This window comes from Notamacropus eugenii, chromosome 2, assembly GCF_028372415.1.
Source record: "Notamacropus eugenii isolate mMacEug1 chromosome 2, mMacEug1.pri_v2, whole genome shotgun sequence".
Lineage (NCBI taxonomy): Eukaryota > Metazoa > Chordata > Mammalia > Diprotodontia > Macropodidae > Notamacropus > Notamacropus eugenii.
In genome coordinates, this window is record NC_092873.1 from 455282687 (window position 1) to 455302606 (window position 19920).

The 19920-nt window shown below is 34.6% G+C and overlaps 1 long non-coding RNA gene and 1 pseudogene across 1 annotated transcript in view; one reads left to right on the top strand and one right to left on the bottom strand.

Annotated features, from left to right (window-relative positions):
- Positions 1–19920, top strand: part of LOC140529593 (uncharacterized) — a 63394-nt gene that overhangs the window by 25637 nt on the left and 17837 nt on the right. The gene's annotated exons all lie outside the window — the stretch shown is intronic.
- Positions 1702–2376, bottom strand: LOC140521999 (E3 ubiquitin-protein ligase RNF126 pseudogene; annotated as a pseudogene).

Genomic DNA, 19920 nt, shown 5'->3' on the forward strand with positions numbered 1-19920 from the left:
ATCATTTCTATCTAGCACAGAGAAATTTAAAGAATAGATTGCTTAAGGACAATGAAAATGTAAAAAGAGTGATAAGAAATTTATTGAATTTTGATAAAGAAAACTTATTTGTTAACCAACTGCTACTTAAAAGTTACCTTGGATGTTGGGAACAAAATTGATGCTAATGATTACATCCTGTCTTGCTGCTGTGAAATATTAAATTGGAACATGAGGGAAGAATTGATTCCATAGTGTCTACACAAAAAGTTGTACTTTGGGACAACTCCCTTGCCATGGAATATAGATTGAGGAAGGGGGCAAGAGAAAATATTATGTCTTCTACTGTTAACCATGTGAATAGATTGTCAGAATGTGACCATTCCTGAATATTTAATGGACATATTCAGTCATTTAAAAAGTAATTTATTAATTGCCTACAATGTAGCAGGTGCTAGGCAAGGTTTCAGTAATACAAAGGCCAAAAGCACAGGAGAAGGCTTTTATTTTGTTGGAGGAAAAGGGCATGTTTGTGTGTGTATGCACACATATTTGTACATAGATACATGTATGTATAAGCATATGTGTGTATGCATATATACACACATATACCCCTTTCCTCCAGTAGAATATAAACTCTAGTTCTATGTAGATGTATGTATACAATATACATATGTGCACATGTATGTATATATATATACATACATAAATAATGTATATATATATACATAAATAACATGGATATTTATACAAATAGCTTAGGTGTATACATATACATACAGATCTTTTCTTTTTTCTTTTTCTTTCTTTCATCTATCCATCCATCCATCCATCCATCCATCCATCTGTCCATGTGTCTGTCTATCCATTTTTCTGTTTATCTACATATCTATCATCTGTCTAATTTCCTGTGATTTTTATGTTTCATTAATATAGGGAATTCTCAGGTGAGTAACTTTCCTTAAGAATGCATATTATTAACTTTTTATGTAATTTATTATCTTTTTTTTGAGCTAAACATCCATTTGCTTAATAGCAGCAATAATTTAAAATTACAAAAACCCTTTCTGCTGTTGAGCATTAGAGGGCAAGGTTATAAATACAGACAGGATGATGAGGGACAGGACAACTAAAGGGGGAGTGCACAGTTCATATGTTGGATGGCAATGAAACAGCCACACCCTACCGGCCTTCCCACTTCTGAGGGGGTTACAAAAGTTAGCAAGGCTCTGTTGGGGATAAAGGGGAAAATGAAAAGTATCTCAAATCCACAACCCTAGAGATGGCCTAGCCACATCCATCCTTCATTTCAAACAACCTGGTACCTGCTAGGATTCAGACTGATGAAACATAGTTTATGTGATCTGGGGGCTTTGTGAGCCAGCACAGTGGTGACCATCAACTGGCAGGAGAGACAGCTTCCCTGGAACCTTCAGATGAGTTGGGGACTGACAGGTAGAAGGGGGGGGGGGGTGCCTTTGTTGCTTCCAAAGCTTGTTTAATAAAAGAAAAAGAAAAAAAGGGGGGGGGGGGCTTAGAGTCTCTCCCGCTCCCTCCCCCTTCTCCCCTGCTCTGATTCCTGAGTTTAGCGTGGGGTGGAAGAAGATTAGTTGCTCCCTCTGACCAGGAAGCAGATGAGCAATGGACAGGGTAGGGTTGGTTGCAAAGGGGAAAGAGGGAAGATGGCCGGAGGTGGTTGGTTGGACTGGTTGGTGGTGAGATTTATGAGTTGTTTGTTTACTTTTCATTACTTGGTGAACTGGAGGAGGATGAGGAGGAGAAATTCATTCCTGTCAGTGCTGGAGGGTTTGTGGCAGTGTTCTGTCCACTTAAGCTTTTCTAACATACTGGGCAGGTATCATGCTGTTCCAGCCAGGGCACTGTGCAGCCATCGTGGAATAAGTGATTGCAAGGTAACTGCCAGGCATTCTCACCTAGTGTATAAGTATCTTTGCATACAGGACATTGTAACCCTGAACCTACATGTTCCTCTTTGACTTGTATAGTGGGAAGGGCTTGTATTTTCTCTTTGTCTGCTGGTGGGGGACCAGTGTTTTAAAATTGATTAAGGAGCTGTGTAATGATTGCATCTAGGCCATTAGTACTCACACATAGTCCATTGGATTTGAATGTAAAACACCCCAAGAGCCCAATCCCAGGTTTGGTATTGTTGCAGGTGCAATAATTCCTTTGACCAACTGCTGAATAATCCTCATATGGTTGTCTGCTCTGATCTGTGGGAGCTGTGGCAGAGATGGAACAATTTTCAGTATTTCTGGTCTCTTCTGGAAGCTCTTCAATAAAACCAGACTCACACCTTAGGCAGATATAATGCGGCAGCCGAGGGGAAAGCCCAGGCCGAATAGTAGTGGCAGAAGTACCATCGGGGCTACCCATTTCCCTTCCCCCCACCTCAGCTGTAATTTATTATGTTAAAGCATTACTTATAGCACAAAAAGGTTAAATTACTTGTCTTGGAGGACAGAGCTAGAATACTTGTGAGTTGGAGCTTGAATTAGGTTCTTTCGTGTGGCCTTCTCTCTAACTTCAGTGTCATATGCTTTATCAGCATGCTCATGCTCATCACTATCACCATTATCATGATTTGTGTATACACACAAAAATAATTTTGGCAGGGTACTAACTGCAGTGGATCAGGCAGAATACAATAAACCAAGTGTTTGCTATGATTGGGTTATTGTGACGAAACTCTATTAGTCACTGCCCTGCTTCATTTGGTACACCAAGGGCAAAGTTGCCTATTATTTAAATAATTTTTGATTTCCTACTTTAGCATTCCAGTCCCCTATGAGGAATATCATGCTGTTAATATGAGGAATGTGATGTTATTTCTAGAAGATGTTGTAAGTCTTCATAGAACTGACAACTTTGGCATCAGTGGTTAGAATATTGACTTAGATTACCGTGATGTTGAATGGTTTGCCTTGAATTCATGTAGACATCATTCTGTCATTTTTGAGATTACACCTCAATACTACCTTTGTTACCCTTTTTGCTAGTAGTAGTACATGTAATGGTTACTTGAATTAATAAGTTTACCTGTTCCCATCGATTTAAGGTCACTGACACCCAAGATGTCGATGTTTCATCTTTCCATCTCCTGTTTGACCACATCCAGCTTACCTTGCTTCATAGAGTTTTTGTTCTATGCAGTATTGTTCTTTGTAACATTGGACTTTCCTCTTGTCACTAGATGTATTCATAGCTGAGCTTCTTTTTGGCTTTGGCTCAGCCACTTCACTATCAGCGGAGCTACTTGTAGTTGATTTTCACTTTTTCCCAGTAGGATACTGTACACTTTTGGACTTGAAGGGCTTAATGTTGATGTCATCTCTTTTATCATTTTGATATTATCCATGTTTTTTATTGTTTGTTTTTTGTAAAGATACTGGAGTAGTCTGTCATTTCTTTTTCTTGTGAATCACCTTTTGTCAGAGCTCTCCACTATGATGTATGCATTTTGGCTAATCTTTTATGGTATAACTTTTAGTTTCATTGAGCTGTGCAAACTGTTCTGCCAGGAGAAGACGATGATCCAAGAGGATAAATATATTATATTTATATTATATTATGTGTGTTTGCCCTTCATTGCTTTAGAAGATCACGCAATCAGAGAAATAGTGACATGACTTGGCCTTGACTTTGTTTTGAGTGAGGGAAGGCTGTGCAGGTCGCCAGCCTCACTTCTCCTCCAGAGCCATCTGAATCCAGTGACCAGGTATTCATCAGGATGACTGGAGATGACCCAGAATGCTGCAATTGGGGTTAAGTGACTTATCTAAGGTCACACAGCTAGTGAGTGTCAAGTGTCTGAGGTAAGATTTGAACTCAGGTCCTCCTGACTCCTGCACTGGTTCTCTATCCACTGCACCACCTAGCTGCTCCATAAATATGGTAACTATAGTTCTCATAAAATCATGCCTTCTTAGGAAAACAGTGTGTATGATTCCAAGAATTGTTTTAAAGAGAGGCAGTATATTAAGCTATCACATTGTTTTATCACTTTAATACTTTAAAATTGGTTTCATTCTATAGTTATAATCAAATGACCTATAAAATAGATAACATGTTGATAACCAACGATCAACTAAATATAGTTTCATTGGACAATTTCATTTGATGTCTTCATATGGAAGAAATAAGAAAACATTTTAAAGGTAGTTATGAAGTATTACTTTAACAACAGGATTATGAGATTCTTTTTAAAGACTCTAGGGCAAAATACAAATGTGCTGATGAATTTGTATATCTGATAAAATATTGATTTGTTTTGTGGTTTTCAAGTAAGATTCTTCATCTCTTTTCAAGTAAGACTCTTCTCCAGTCCCTTTAGTTTGTTTTATATTTTAAACCTGTTGCTATTGAATCTCTTGATGTAAGGGTTGTTTAATCTTCTAATTGGACTTCTAAAAGATTTCAACAGTTTAGTTTTGCGCCATTTGTTATAACAACTTTGGAACCAGAAATCTCCAGTATTTTCAGGTCTTCTTTTAGAGGTAGATGGTATATGGTAATGACTAAGTGGTGGTTCAGTGCCTAAGGATGCTAGATTTGATATCAAGAGAACTTGGGTTCAAATTCTACTTCTAATACTACTTACTAGTTTTGTGAGCCTACGTAAGTCATGTAACACTGTCTCATTTTCCTCACCTATAAAATGGTGATAATAATAATCTCCCTTGTGAGAAACAAGATGATATACATAAAGAACTTTAAAAATTAAAAAAAAACTATATAAATGCTAGCTATAATTCTTATTATTTTCTTCTTTTAGAAAAGTCTATTTTATGAAGAGAAGGTGACTCATTGACAGAGTAGGAGGAAATATGGGGACTAGGAGGAGTTTCATAATGTACTAACAATAGTATTCTATTTTTTAAAAAGAAAATATTTGCCCACAGTTGGCAGGTATGAATGATTTGTATTCTTCAGCATTAGAACCAGTATCCAAATGCAAGCAGTCACAAATCCACTGAATTACCAAGGCAGGGATTTTTTATAATTAAAGTTGATATTAAATTATTAGTGAACATAGTAAATAAAATTGTAATAATCCTTACTGTAACAATAATTTTGAATTTTACAAAGTACTTTTTCAGATCAACTCTAGGAGCTTGTTTGGTCAGACTGTATCCTAGAATTTTCATTTTGTTTGATAGTACAGAATTTGCTGACAGCATTACAAATATAAGACAAAGTGCTAGGTTCAGTGGAAAAATCAGGGAAGCTAAATATTGTGTTTTATTCTATTTAGTTATAGAAATGTGACCCACTTTTCTTTTACCAGATCCTTAAACTCTGTTTCTATGCATGAAATGAAGTTAGTGTCTCCATCTACAAATAGTTTGTAAGTAAGCTATATGAAATAATTATCTGAGTTAAAAAAAAAAACCAAAAACAAAAAACCTTGTAGTTAAATTGACTTTCTGCTTATGATATCCCTTAGAAATACATTATGTATTTTAATTTTTGGTATGATGACATGACTAAAATTCATTAAGAAAATGAAGGTCACTGAACGTACCCTGGTAAGAGTGAAAATTATGTTTAGTTCTTGGGATGCCTGAATTTTGTACTAAGAATTTTGTATGAATTTTGAGTTACATACAAGGTCAATCTATTTAATGGCAATTGTAGACTATATTAGAATGAAAGTCAATTTCTATGGGCCTTTAACATTTGTATTTTCTAATTTTGATTCTAAATTTTAGGTCTGAGCTTAAGAAAATTAAAAGTATTAAATCAATTAAGAAATGGAAACTGAAAAACAAAGATATCATCTTTTTTGAAGCCTTTTCCTCCTAGCCAATCTTCCATTATCTCTTGAAGTACTTAGGAATAAAAAGTGTGGCCCAAAAGCAACAGGTTAAGACTCAAAAGCTCCAGAAATAAATCAAGTAGGAGATTAGGTACTAAAGAAAATATTTGGAGAAAATCCTATCTGTAGATTCAAATTGGATTTCCATGGAAGTTAAATTCTAAGTTTTTATTGCTATTTTTAAGTCCTCATATCTTGAGGTGGAAAGACAGAAAAAAAAAAAAAACAACTTGTAGGCATGAGGAGAATTATATTTGTAACACTGTTTTCTTTTTGAAAAATTTCCAGTTTTTGAAAAATGTTTGTAACTGTTGGAGCTGAGAATTAGCTCTAGGTTATATACTCTTTAATAAGGTCATTGTCAAGCAGGAGTAAATACATCCTGAGGAAGACAAATCATAGAATTTCAGAATTAGAAGGGACTTCAGCTACCATTTGGTACAAACCATACCCTAAGTTTAATTCCTGTGATATATAGTCAACAAGGTCAGTTTGATACAGTAGAAAGGATCTAGGACATGAGGGAAGAGAAACTCCATTCAGATTTTGTCTCTGTCATGTATTTTCTGAGAGCCTGTGGAAAAATCTCTTGATCTCTCAGGGTTTCAGTTTTCTCATCTGTAGTAAAAGGCCATTGTTCAGATTGCCTAAAGGGGCTTCTCTGTGTATACCCAGATCTCCTAAGATGAAGGAACCCTCCTTGCCCCTACCTATTACGAATCCTCTTTTGACTGAATGCAAGTGATATCTTGTCAACTAGCCAGACTGAGACAGTCTCTTTCTTGTGTACTCATTGCTGTTGTGTCCAGAGGTTGAAGATCTCACTCAGTTCATCCATTGCATGGATGCCATCAACTGAATCAGAAGGAAGGAATACTTTTATCCTCCTGACTGTAAGGAATGGTCCCGGTGTGTTTGTTTTTGTTCTCTTTCATTTGCCCTCAGTTTCTGCTGCCGGTGACCAGGGGAAACCTCACTGGATCCATCTAACTGGAGCCACAGCAATTTAAGAATCAGGATTCTAGACAGGATGTTACAGCCATACAGCTTCCATGGAAGCCCTGAGAAACCAAGGTTCCTGGTACTTGGGGTTGGGGGGGCCGGTAACTGAGACTTGCAACTCTGCACTCAGGTAAAATGTCTATATATTTGTAATAAACCTTTGAAATAAATATGCCTATGTAAAAGCTAATTTGTCAGTGGCTATAGAATTGGAGTACATGAGATCATTCCTAGATTTTAGGAAAAAATGGGGATGTGAGTCAATGGCAGAGATAGTAAGTACCCCTGAACCCTCATAAGGGTACCAGAGAAAGGGTACTTGGGGGGAGAGAGGTGAAATTTAACTTAACTGACTTTCAGAAAGTAGAATCCAGGATAGTTTGTGTTACATTTGATTCCATAGATAAATATAAGAAATTAGACTTTGTGTTCTAAAGGTACCTTAAGCCTGATTTCTATAGTACATGCAATTTAAAATGAATAAGAAGAGGTACCTCAATACGACATTGTCAGTCTGTCTATTTCTGTCTCTACCCCCATCCTTCTCTTACTCACTTTTTTCCTCTTCCTGACAACCTCTTCACCTCTATTGATTAAGACAATTCATCTCCCTGACTCTTCTTTATTTTTACTTTGCTCCCATGCCTGAAATTCACTACCTTCTCCTCCCTGCCTCCTGGTTTCCTGGCTTCTGTAGCTTCCTTCAAATCTCTGTTAAAATTCCACATTCTACATGAAACATTTTCCAGTCACCCTTAATAACACTGCCTTCCCCTGACATTATCTCCAAATTACCCTGTATATATCTTGTTTGTGTGTAGTTGTTTACATAGGATCTCCCCAGTTAGACTGTAGGCTACTTGAGAACAAGGATTATTTTTGCTTTCCTTTATATGCTCAGCATTTAATGTTGTTCCTGGCCCATAGAACATTATAAATAAATACTTGTTGACTAGAATTGACACTTGGTGAACTTCCACTCTGAGCTCCCACCCTTCAGATCAATGAATTTTATTGCTAAACCACTATTTCAATAAATCCCTAGTCCATGCTTCACTTTACTTTTGCCTCCCTAGCTACCTCCTTTATAACTCCCTGGACAAGTGTTTTCCTGTCCTTCCAATATCCTTTCCTCCTTCTTACCTCTGTCATATCCATTCAATTTGAAAACCATGATCAAATGATCAAATAAACTCTACCCCTCACTCCAGAATCAGGGGTGTTCATCTATTCAGGAAGGTCCCACTTGGTATACTGGTAACTTTCTGGACCCAAGTGTACCTTTCTGGCCACCACTTCTATATCTGTTTTGTGATTTAGGAATATGCTAAGACTATTATAAAGGATATGGATATATCTCATTGTTAAAATTTCACTGTGAGCATTTACACCTCAGAAATCTGTAAATTGGACAAATCAGAATGTGATTTATGGATTGTTGATTGTGTTGCTTTAACAAAGTGGTGAAAAATGCTAATACAGATTAAACTTAAAAAGTCCTGAATATGATTTTTTTTTTGTTGGGGGGAGTTGTTTGTTAAACATTTATCAGTATACCACCAATTGTTTCCTCCATTACAATGTAAATTTTTGGGACAGGACTATCTTTCCTTTCCTATTTGTATTATTAGTACTTAAAATTGAGTTTGGAGCATATTGTCTTTGTTTCTCCATTTTTCAGCCTCCTCTGACTCTTTATAACCCCTTTTGGGATTTCTGGGAAAAGATATGGGAGTAGTATGCCTTTTCTTTCCCTGACACATTTTACAGATGAGGAAACTGAGGCAAACAAGGTTAAGTGACTCACCCAGGGTCACACAGCTAGTGAGTATCTGAGGCCAAATTTGAAATCAGGAAGAGGAGTATTCCTGACTCCAGGCCAGGCATCCTATCCACTGTGCCACCTAGTTGCGCATTTAGAATACAGGGAGTATTTAATATATGCTTTTACATTCATTTTCTTTCTTCATTTGTGTATTTGTATACACGTGTGTATGGATGCAGATATATAAATCTAAAAGTACTAAGAAAAATTGATTTTAAAAAAAGATTCTTAAATATACTGGACATTTTCAAAGTGACAGGAACCATTTAGGACCTCATCTATTATCAGTCAAAAGTTGACATCTATTTTAAATGCTAATGATATAACTGACATTTGGAAAAATTTAATTCCAAAAGTTAAAGAAAAACCATAGCTCTTTCTGAAAGTGAGATCCTTTAATGCTTAACAACACTAGGCCTCATTTATGTTTTTAAGCATCATTTAAAAATAACTACATGGCACATTATTTCAAATAGCCTTTTTGATCACAGTATGGCTATTTTTTTTAACCCAATTTACATCAGCATGGCTCTTACTGACATTTTAAACTGTCACTTTTTACAGAATGCACATTTCTTACAGAGTGTTAATTTCCTCTGGAAATGGTGAATTAAAGTATCATTATTAAGACATTTCTGATGTGTGAAAATAAGTTCAGATAAATTTAGAAATACAATATCAACCAGATTTCAAGATATTTTAACCAGAGAATGAAAAATGTTTTAGGAGACAGTAGTAAGATGCAACTTATTGTAGGCAACAAGAATCAGGTCTTTACAGAATTATAGAGCATTAAACTCCAAAAAGACCTTGGAGATGAAATGGGGAAATTACTGATATATTTCATTCTGAAATATGACAGTTGGGAACTTCTTTATATTAAGGCAAATATCTACCTCTCTATAATAGTCACTTATAATTTTTAGTTCTCTCTCTGTAGCCATAGAGAATAAACACACTTCTACAAGGTGTTTATTTTTAAAAATAGGTCCAAATTGCTTTGACAACATTTTATGATCATATGATTAGTCATCCCAGTGAACTCATTCTTTTGTCTGTCTCTATCTCTCTGTTTCTCTATTTTTCAGTCAAGTCATCAACAGCAAAAAAAAACCAACCCCAAAACCAATTATTTTATTTATTGTTCAATCAGTTGATTAAGTTAGTAAAAAAAGGTTCAAGTCTGAGAAACTATAATGGTAACAGATATTACATACACACATATGCATATAGTACTTAATTGAAATTTATGTCATTCAGTCATATAAGAGATTGGCAATACATAGTTTATCAATAATACAGCAATGAATCAGATTTTACAATTGAATTTAGTTATAAAGCTAATAGAAATAACTGTATAAGGTGTGCAATATTATAGACATAGATTAGTAGTCTCTAAAATGGAGTGTGCAAGATAATCAATTGGAGTATGAGGGATTTATTCCATTTCTATTTATTTTTATGAAAAAAAGAAACACATTATGCTTTGCTAAAGTTTAATTTCATACACATATGCTTGTTCTTTCTACATATCAGATAGTCAGTCATATTGATGCATAAAACACCCTGACACAAAAGTAGAAGTTCTGTAACACGTTTCTGCCCACAGTCATTTGTTCATTTTTAGCATCATCTAGGTTGTGTATTTTATTGATTATTGACATTGGAGTGATTATGACATGAGTCTGAATGTTTAAATCTCTCTCAGCCTTAGTTTCTTCATCTATAAAATGGCAATAACAGATACACACGTGTGTGTGTGTATCTTTGTACCATAAAGAGCTTTACAAATGTTAGTTATTAGCTATTGTTGTTAGTGTATGGACACATTTGAGTTTACATATACCTCTTTAAGTGGCTTATATTTATCTAGTTTTAACTAAACCAACTCTCACAAAAAAAGAATAAGTAACTTTAAAAAATTCTACAGTAAAATCTTGGATCAAAAAGAATGACTAATAATATTACATGACCAGCTAGATAGTTTTTCCAGTCCTTACTAATTCTTAAAAGCTCCTCCAAAGATGAAATTATTCACCAGGAATACAGAAGTTATAGTTATCTCAATAGGGCAAGACATCAAGAAGTTTAGCATGGTAATAAGCTAATGAATTAACAGCAGAGAACACTGATCTCTAGAAATTTCAAACAGCACTTCCTGAAGAGCCCCAACAACTTGGCAAAAAGCAAAACTTCACCCACTGACTCACCATCTTGAATTCTGAGGTATAATTGGCAATGTCCATTCTGCTCCTTCTGTCTTTGCCTACACTTCTGGTCCCTATCCTTACAGAAGTAAGTTGAGAATACATAGATAGTAAAATAGCACTAGGTTACTTTAATGTCTTCTCAGAATTGAAATAAATATAATGATATAGAGCAAAGCAAAAATACAGAATTGAGCCATTTTTAGAGAAATTAAGAAATCTTATTAATGGATTTGCTAAAGAATATAGATATATCTCAAAAGTGACTAGACTTTTGTTTTTCAAAAAATAAGCATGTATTTGTATTAGACAGAGAGATACTGTGAAAAATGTAAAAAGTCATAAATAATAAATATATTTTTACAAATAATAACACAATGAAAATATTAGGCAGGAAGCAAAGACAAGTCAGATGCAAATGAAGACTTAATGATTGTGGAAGTTAATGTATTCTTTAACATTTAGTAGTTGATTCTCTTCTGTAATTGACCCTATTCTGAATTACTGCTTCATTTTGTATAATTGTTCAAGCCATGTTGCTCCATGTTAGTCCCAGTAATGCCGTTCTTCCTCTTAACTGGCTTAAAAATTACAAGTTAACTTCTTGTCATTCCCAAAAGGTTTATTGTCCTTCCTTACTTATCTTTGAGCCTTTTCTCCATAACCAAACCCTTGTAGGAGCAAAGGAGTGGTTAACTCAGGTCTGTACAATGTTGATGTTAACATTCCTTAATTGTTGAGAGAAGTGGATATGTTAGTCTACTTTCTTTAAAATAACCAATCATGTTGTGTTACCCCCATGATACTGTCTATTTTGTAACTGATTGTATTGTTTTCCATACCTGCTCAATCTTTTGCTACCCAAACTATATTAAGTCTGGTGAACCTTACATTGGAGTCTTTGGTTATTGAGAGAAGTTATAGACACAATTTTTTGGTTACTGCTGGGCTAAAAAATTGATCATGCTCAGATCATTGTTTGCCGTAATTGTTAAATGTAACATGATTCAATATAAAAGAAGGAGGGGATTGAAGAACAAATTATAAGAATATTAATAATTATATGAAAGAAAATGACAACAATGACACATTATACAAAAGTTTTGACACTAAAGCTATATCAGTTCTTAGAGGAAAAATTATATCCCTAAATCACATATTAGAATTAGAAAAAGAAAGGATTAATGAACATAACATTCATTTAAAATATGAAAATAATAAACAAATACAAGTACAAATGCAGAGATATTAAAAATTCAATTAGAAGTAGAAAAAGAAAAGAAAAATAATTATATTAAATGGCATAAAAAACTGAAAGTTAGTTCTTTGAAAAGACTGTCAAACTTGACAAACTGATTTAATCTGATTAAAAAGAATAGGGCAGAAAATAAAATCAACAAAATAGAAAGATAATAGGTAAAATTACACCACCATTAAAAGAAATAGAAATAATATCATAATCTACTATGAATAGTTATATGCTAATAAATCTGAGAAAACAAAAGAACTAGTGTTTTCCTGTCTAAAATGTAAAAATAGTTAAAATAGCAGAAGATCAAAAAAATATCATAAAGGATCCATTCTCATAAAAAGAAATGGAACTAACTATATTGGAACTACCAAAGGGAGTAACAACAACAGTAACAGTAAATACAATAACAACACAATTCATCCTGTTCCTGATGGATACATATGAAAATTCAAACTTTAAAAGTATAATTAATTATAACCCTAGAAAATTTATCCCCTCAAAGTAAGAAAACGTTCTACAAGAATCTTTTTATGAGATAAATATTATCCTATTATCTAAACCAGGGAATGATAAAAAATGAAGAGTAACAACTAATATCATTAACAATAGATTCAAAATCTGGAAATAAAACACTCCCAAACACACTGTAACTGTTGGTCCAAGAAATCTTTTATTGTGACCAAGTTGAATTTATGCCAGGAATGTTTCAATATACAAATGTAGAAACATAAACACACATACACATACATATATGTGTATATATATTACATATATACTAATTACACTAAAATTACATTAAAATGAACTACATTAATTACACTAAAATTACACTAATAACAAAAAATCAAACGCACATAATGTCAATAGCTATATAATTTTTTACAAAATCTATTTAATATTTATGCTAAAAATAAAATATCTTCATGAAGCATAGGTATATGCTTTTTAAAAAAACAAATAAAATTTAAAAAATAGATTAAGCCTTATATACAATGGAGATATACTAGAGACATTCTCAGTAAATATAGGAGTAAAAGAAGGATGTATATTCTTTTTAAAAAATATATAATGTATTTATTTTAGGTTTTCAACATTTATTTCCACAAGAATTTTGAACTGCAAATTTTCTCCCCATTTTTTCCCTCGCCCACCCCAGTACAGTGTGAACCCCTACCCACCCCTTCTCCCAATCTGCCCTGCCTTCTATCACCCCTTTTCCCATTCCCTCTATTTTCCTGTAGAGGGAGATAGATTTCTATACCCCATTTCCTCTTCAACTTATTTCCCAGTTGCATTCAAAAACAATTTTTAGCATTCATTTTTAAAGCTTTTAGTTTCACATTCTCTCCCTTCCTCCCTCCCTACCCATTCTCATAGGTCATACATGTGTAGCCATGCAAAACATTTCTATAACAGTTATATTTTGAAAGTCAAACTACATTTCCCTCTACCCTGTGCTGCCCTCCATTTATTCCATTCTCTCCCTTGATCTGTCCCCCCACAGTAGTGTTTACTTCTGATTACCCTTTCCCCCATCCTGCTGTCCATTCTATTATCCTCCCTCTACTATGGCTTCCCCCTCTGCCTTCCTGCAGGGTGAGATACATTTTCATACCCAATTGAATGTATATTATTCCCTCCTTAGGTCAAATCCCCTGAGAGTAAGGCTCACTTATTCCCTCTCACCTCCCCCCTCTTCCCCTCCATTGTAGAAGTTCTTTCTTGCTTCTTTTATGTGAGATGATGTACTACATTTCACCTCTCCCTTTCTTTTTCCCCTAGTACATTCCTCTCAACAACCAATTTTATTTTTAGATGTCCTCCATTCATACTTAGCTCACACTGTGCCCTCTATCTATGTATACATAAACACACATATATAAACATATACACATACACATATACCTACACATACATACATACATACATACATACATATATGTATTTCCTCTAACTACTCTGATACTGAGAAAGGTCTCATGAACTAAATATATCATCTTTCTATGTAGGAATATAAACAGTTCAACTTTAATGAGTCCCTTATTGCTTCTCTTTCCTGTTTACCTTTTCATGTTTCTCTTGATTCTTGTATTTGAAAGTCAAGTTTTCTATTTAGCTCTGGTCTTTTCAACAAGAATGCTTAGAAATCCTTTATTTCATTGAAATTCCATTTTCCCCCTGAAATATTATACTCAGTTTTGCAGAGTAGGTGATTCTTAGTTTTAATCCTGGCTCCTTTGACCTCTAGAGTATCATATTCCAAGCCTTCTGATCCCACAGTGGAGAAGCTGCTAAATCCTGTGTAATCTTGATTAGGCTTCCACAATACTTGAATTGTTTCTTCCTGCCTGCTTATAATATTTTCTCCTTGACTTGGGAACTCTGGAATTTGGCTACAATATTTCTTGGAGTTTTTCTACTGGCATCTCTTTCAGGAGGTGATAGGTGGATTCTATCCATTTCTCTTTTACTTTCTGGCTCTAGAATATCAGGGCCGTTTTCCTTGATAATTTCTTGAAAGATGATGTCTAGGCTCTTTTTTTTGATCATGGTTTTCAGGTAATCCAATAAATTTTAAATTGTCTCCCCTGGAATCAGTGAAAATATTAAATGAGACCATTAATAGCTTCAGCAGCATTACATGATACAAAATAAACCAACAGAAATCAACAAACTCTTCATATATATTAAAATCCAAGAACCAATAATTGAAAGGGAAATTCTATTCAAAATAAATACAAATTTATTTTATATATACAATATTTGCTCAGGATTATATGACTAATAAGTATTTGATTCATGGTTCAAATCTAGATCTTCCAAGCTCAAAGTCTGTCAACTCTATTATGTTTTCCCTCTAGTTAAGGCATATGCTCTTGCTCTCTGTACTTTTGCCATCCATTTACACTCTCAATATTCTATCACCCAGTGAAAACATCAGAGCTGTTTAATTATAATAATAATAATAATAATTAACATTTGCATAGCATTTGGTATGTGTCAGACACTGCTATGGTAAGAGCTTTACAACTATCTCATTTGATCCTCACAATTTGTTTTTGTTAAATTTTAATTTATCTATAAGCCTGTACTATAATCTTTCATATATATACATACATATTTTATATATATATATATGTATATATAAAGAACACACATATACATATATATTATATATATACATATATATATAACCTCTTCTAAGTCTTTTTTAGTTACTACTTTGATCCTCTCATCATCATTTCATCATTTGCATGATCAGTAATCATATTCATATCTCTTTTAATTTGGTTTGACTCACTTGCATTGTTATACTTTATTCTGTATTCATTTAATAAATAGCTTTCTGCTCCATTTCTGATTTTTATTTTAAAATTCTGAACTTTCCTACTTTTAAATAGTGTCTGGCAGGTTCCAATTTCTTGCTCTTGTGTAATTTCCTTCAATCAGGTGAGATTATTATTATGTTGTTGTTTTAATATTTCATTTTATACCCCCCCCCATTTTCCATTTCCTTTGTAAGATAATGGATTATTCACTGCATATGCACTTTCATATCAAACCATTTTAAGTACAGATCCCACAGAATAAGTTTTTGTTTAATGAATAGTATATAGCTTAAATTCTTTGCAATTTTCTTCTTAATTTTTCCATAAATTTTCTGTTTGCTATTGCAGGCCATCTCCAGTTGTCCTGATCTATATCTTGCCACTGGACCCAGATTGCTTTAGAGAAGAAAATGAGACTGGAGATTCTACACAGCTCTCTCTCACTTAAGTCCAATTCATTTGCAAGTCATGGCATCACCTTTCTGATTCCTCTTTGAGAATTAAAGTCAAACAGCAACACTTGTTGAAGATATATAAAGCTTCTGGAAACAAGTTGGCTTTCTCTTTTCCTAATTGATTTCCCAGTTTTCCAGTTTTGTTGCTTGCTTGTTTGGCATTGTATTTTTTTCTTGACTAAAAACATAATAGCTCTTTATCTTCCCAACATTTTTTAATTCTCTTTGGCATTTTCGAACTTGATTTGTACATAATGCTTCAATCTGATAAGCAATTAGATCCAGCTTTATTTTTCATAGAAGCCTTTACACATGGCCTGACAAGTCAGATATTTCTGATGCAGTTTAGGGGTGCTGACATGGTTTAGGGGTGCTGAGACCCCCAAAACATCAGGGTACAAGGCAGTGTACCTGAAATGAATTCATGTACTCAAGCTATCTACTTGTGAAGTGGCTCAGTTTATTGTGATACTTGTGGAAGGGGGAAAAGTTCTTAGGGAATCTGCAAGCTGACTAGAATAAACCTAGTTTATATATAAAAGGGATAGTGAAAAGAATGCCAAGTATGCTAATTAGGTGATTAGGGGTCTTGAAAGGAATATGCAAGAAATCTAAATGTCTTCAAAACAGGAGCCATTGACTGGGCTTCTGGGATTGATGGGAAAATTTATGGAGTCAGTAGACATAGATTTATTGCAGAGAGAAGATCTGTTTACACAAAGTTTTGCCAGAGGCATGATCCTTGGAGGCCAGAGGGTGTAGTGCCAATGTGATATTCACAGCACTTACGGAGACCATGAATATCCCAGCACAATTCTGAATCACAAAATAGCACAGACTCTCCACATGGAAGACAGAACCAAAACATTTATTCAGACACCAGAAAGCCAAATCCATAATAGTAACAAAAAATACACATGCAGTAACAATGCAGAGAAAAATATCATTGCTAAGCCTTCCCCATGCTGGGCTTCCCACAAACCAACTCCATTAAACAAATCACAAACAGCCTTCCTGTAAAGAACATGCCCTTCTCATACAGTCAGCTGCGGGCTTGTCTGCATCCTTCAGTTCTGACTACTCTCTCCCTAATTTCCTCTCAGTGCTCCTCTAGCTCTGCCTCTTCTTATTCCACCCTTTCAGCAAACTTTTCCCACCACAGGCTTCATGTGACTCAGACTCATGTGACTCAGGCAGGTCACATGGACCTATTAATGGATGGGAAAGATCTTCCCATTAAGAAGCAAAATCACAGTAACAATAAGCAAAAATATATTGTCAGTACAGATGGCAGAGACAAAATCATTTTATCTGAGGAATTACAAAGTCAGGGCTGTGTGTGCCTGCAACAGGGAGAGAATTTCTCACAGTGGGACTGGATTGCTTCCAGAAATATGGTTTTAGGGCTGGGGCCCAAGCATAAGCACCTCATTATTTCCAAATAGGAACAAAATCAACATGAAAGGGATGCCATTTTCCCAAAATACTCCACTTTGCCATCATTTCCAAGTGAGCAAATTTACCATTTTTAAATCTTAAAAAGGAAAAGAAAAACAAAACGCTCCTTATTCTAAATAAATCCCCAATGGGTAGTTTTAAATCTCTACTATGGCTACAATTGCCCAGGCTATTCTTCACTCCCCACTAAAATGAAACATAAATAAGCACCATCTAACAGACTTTGGACTTTCTAGAGCACATCGATACATAAACTTCAGGGAAATCTCATTAATGAGAAAAGGGTAAAATTAAAAAAAATTCTTTGATCTACAGCATACCTTTCCCAATTGGTGAGTGAAACTACTCAGAGAGATATGGGTAATATGAATTAGTATCTATTCCAGATCTGTTACATAATCATCCATTCATAAAAAAATGCATTTGTAATTGAGATGCATGCAGAGACTTTAATTTTATGTGTTTTTTTAATTTTTTAAAAACATTTTTATTTAAAGTTTGAGTTCCAAATTTTATCCCTCCTTTTTAAGATCCATTGGTCCTTTCAGTGAAGGGTCTGTATTGTTGTTGTTTATCCTTCTGGAAGAGGACCATGATATCAGAAAGGAGATGCCATGACATGCAAGTGAAATGGATTTAAGTGAGGAATGGCTGTGCAAAGTCAGCAGACTCATTTTCTCCTCCAGAGTCTTCTGGGTCCAGTGATAAGGCATAGTTCAGGATGACTGGAGATGGCCCTGGATGCAGTAGAAGACCTTGGCCTTTTTAAGCTATGGTATTTAACAGGTCTTAGCTTGACTGAGGCAATCCATTCAGTCATTAAGGCTAGTTAAGAAATGAGGCAAAGAATGGCCTCTTTTATATCATAAAAAAAAAAAAAAAAATCAATCCAAAAGGGGAAGACCCCTATTATTTTTGGCCAAAACAGAAACAATCGCTGTTGATATTCACCAGTCAGATTCCAAATAATAACCAAGTAAAGCTTGGTCTGGGACATACTGTTGGTCAGTCAATGAGAGAGTAATTTGGGTTTAGAATTGCCTCAGTAAAAGGAATAGTCTGTAAGTAATTTGAAGTAGGAGGAAATCTGTGAATTCCTAACTGAGAGAATCAGGAAAGATCTTATGTAGGAGATAACATTTGAACTAAGTTTTGAAGGAAGCTAAGGAATAGGACAGGTGGAAGTAAGGTGAATGACCTGTGTAAAGGTGAGCAGGAACAAGAAAAAACATCCCTTAAATTCTCAGGGTTTTTGTTTGTTCTTCTTTAAGGCCCATGCTAATCTACATGAAGCATTTAATTTTTTGTGAGTAGGGATAATTTCGTTGATTGCTTGAATATCCTCAGCATTTAATAGAGTATGTTGAACATAGAGATCATTGACTGTTTGATTGATTGATTGATCCCCCTCTCCCATAATAGGCCCTTATTCCCAAATAATCCTGTAACTGTGTTATATACATTTTAACAGTATGCTGGTAAATATATAACAAGCATTTTCCTCCCCCCAGCTCCCAAATGTTCAAGGCTTACTTTTAAGTTTAATCTGTAATGTTAGCACTTGTCTCTAACTTTCAGAACAATACATCAATACTCGCAATGTTTGCACATTTTTGACGTTTAAATATTCTTACTGAAAAGTGAACAATTGTTCTCAATAGTTTGGATGAGCTGGCTCCAACATTCCCTTTTATAACAACAATAACACTAATAGCTAACATTTATGTGTTGGTTTTTTTTTGGTATGTGCCAGGAACTGTGCTAAGTCCTTTATTATCTTATTTGATGCTCACAATGAGGGGGAGGGTAGGGGAGTGAAGGAGGTAGGTGTTACTATTATCTCACTTTACAGATGATGAAACTGAGGCAAAGACAGGCTAGGTGGTTTACCCAGGTTCACATAGCTAGTAAGTGTTTAAGGTCAGAGTTGAACTCAATTCTTTGTATCACCCAGCTGGAATGCATCATGGTGCTTAGCATGAGCTGACATATAAATTGAAATCTCAGGTATAAAATGCCACAACACATGAAGGTGAAATATCAATTGATATTTCCAAGGAATAATAATGTGTGTAGGCTCACTTCAAGTGGGTGATACATTTTTTTCATTTAACAAACATTTGTTTTCTCTCTCAAACCACTTTGAGAAAGGATAAAAAGAAAAATAAAATCCTTATGACAAATCTGTTTAATCATGAAAAATAAATCCTCTTCTTGGGTATATCCAAAGATGTATGTAATACTTTTTATATTAAGTAAATCATCTCTTTGTATGAGCTATACCCTCACATGAAAGACTTGATTGTGTAAAACATTTTACCCTCTCTCTGAACAATAAGAACAAAAATCTCAAATAGTGAATAGAGAGGAAATATATTTAGTCATTCGTATAGGTCAGAAAATAGCAGAAACACACAAATAACCTTCCCTAATGACTCCAAACCAGATACATATTTCAGTTCAAAGTGTGGAGCGTTCCAAATCTTAACTGTCCAAAGTCTCCAGGACCCAGGCTGGAAATTAGGGACAAATTGCTAAGCTGGCACAAATATCTGTGTTCCAAAGTCTGCTCTT